The following is a 2,176-nucleotide window of genomic DNA, read 5'->3' on the forward strand; positions in this document are numbered from 1 at the left end:
ATTAGATATCTGCTCATAGTGGTCTAATGATCAGACTATTAGCCCAGAGGTTCCATGTTCAATCCTGGAGTACTTTGACATATTCAAGGCGATACAAAAAAAAGAAAAACACAAAAGCACCAGGAGACACACTCCAAGGGCCCAAAGGTGCCTTAGCTCAATGGTGTGGAGCGCTTGATTGGTTGCCTCTGCTACAGACAGCTCGCAGGTTCAAGTCCCATTTTGTCAAGGTACTGGAGGACCATCGGGAGGGACGCTCCCTCCCCCTGTGTCCTGAGAAGTAATTGTTGGGGATTATGTCTGAAGGAGCCATGACCAGCTGAACTTTTGAAAGTATTCTGCGCACATGCGTCTGGGAGAGGCTAGTTTTTGAAAACAGTGCTGGAAAATTTTATTTGGATTTTTTTCCCTCTGGAAAATTCTAGCTGGTCATGGCTCCTTCAGACATAACCACCCACCGTTACTTCTCAGGAAACAGGGGGAGGGAGTGTCCCTCCCAATGGTCCTCCAATACCTAGATATCTCAGTAATGTTGAAGTGTTCTTTTGCATGCTATTTTACATTTATGGTGTGGTCCAAAAATTGGACTCAGCTCAGAGGTTCCATGTTCAAATCCCAGTCCTGTGATAGTTCAATGCTGCAGTATTTAAACTTTACTAACTGAAGGCTAACATACAAAAGAACACTTCAACAGTAGCCTGCAAAGATATCTGCTCAGGGTGACAGAGTGGTGGTGTAGTGGTCTGATGATCAGTCTATCAGCCCAGAGGTTCCATGTTCAAATCCCAGTTGTCCTGTACTTCAATGCTGGAGTACAATGACATTTTCAAGGAGATATAGTGATTTCAAATTTGAGAATTTTACAATAGGGCTCAATGGCAGACATTGGCACATCAAAAAAGCACTTTCACCTAGAAACTCCAATCACACTTTTTATTATTCAGCTTACTGTGGAGACACATGCTGGAACTTTTTACTTTGAAATGTTTTGTAGTTTCTGAGTTATTTAACTTAAACGCCCAATGCATTCTCTATGGCAATAGCACAAACTTTGGCATGCTACTAGTCCTACATACTTACACCTAGCAACCCCATTCTAGCCTATTTAGGTTCATCTTACGGTGGACATGTTTGCCTGAAAAGGAATCTTTGAAATGTTTCATAGTTTTAGAAATATAGTGCTTTCAAATTTGAGAATTTTACAATAGGGCTCAATGGCAGACATTGGCACGTCACAAAAGCACTTTCACCTAGAAACTCCAATCACACTTTTTATTATTCAGCTTACTGTGGAGACACATGCTGGAACTTTTTACTTTGAAATGTTTTGTAGTTTCTGAGTTATTTAACTTAAACGCCCAATGCATTCTCTATGGCAATAGCACAAACCTTGGCATGCTACTAGTCCTACATACTTACACCTAGAAACCCCATTCTAGCCTATTTAGGTTCATCTTACGGTGGACATGTTTGCCTGAAAAGGAATCTTTGAAATGTTTCATAGTTTTAGAAATATAGTGCTTTCAAATTTGAGAATTTTACAATAGGGGTCAATGGCAGACATTGGCACGTCAAAAAAGCACTTTCACCTAGAAACTCCAATCACACTTTTTATTATTCAGCTTACTGTGGAGACACATGCTGGAACTTTTTACTTTGAAATGTTTTGTAGTTTCTGAGTTATTTAACTTAAACGCCCAATGCATTCTCTATGGCAATAGCACAAACTTTGGCATGCTACTAGTCCTACATACTTACACCTAGCAACCCCATTCTAGCCTATTTAGGTTCATCTTACGGTGGACATGTTTGCCTGAAAAGGAATCTTTGAAATGTTTCATAGTTTTAGAAATATAGTGCTTTCAAATTTGAGAATTTTACAATGGGGCTCAATGGCAGACATTGGCACGTCAAAAAAGCACTTTCACCTAGAAACTCCATTCACACTTTTTATTATTCAGTTTACTGTGCAGACACATGCTGGAACTTTTTACTTTGAAAACGTTTTGTAGTTTCTGAGTTATTTAACTTAAACGCCCAATGCATTCTCAATGGCAATAGCACAAAATTTGGAATGCTACTAGTCCTATATACTTACACCTAGCAACCCCATTCTAGCCTATTTAGGTTCATCTTACGGTGGACATGTTTGCCTGAAAAGGAATCTTTGAAATCT

This window comes from Electrona antarctica, assembly GCF_951216825.1.
Source record: "Electrona antarctica genome assembly, chromosome: 17".
NCBI lineage: Eukaryota > Metazoa > Chordata > Actinopteri > Myctophiformes > Myctophidae > Electrona > Electrona antarctica.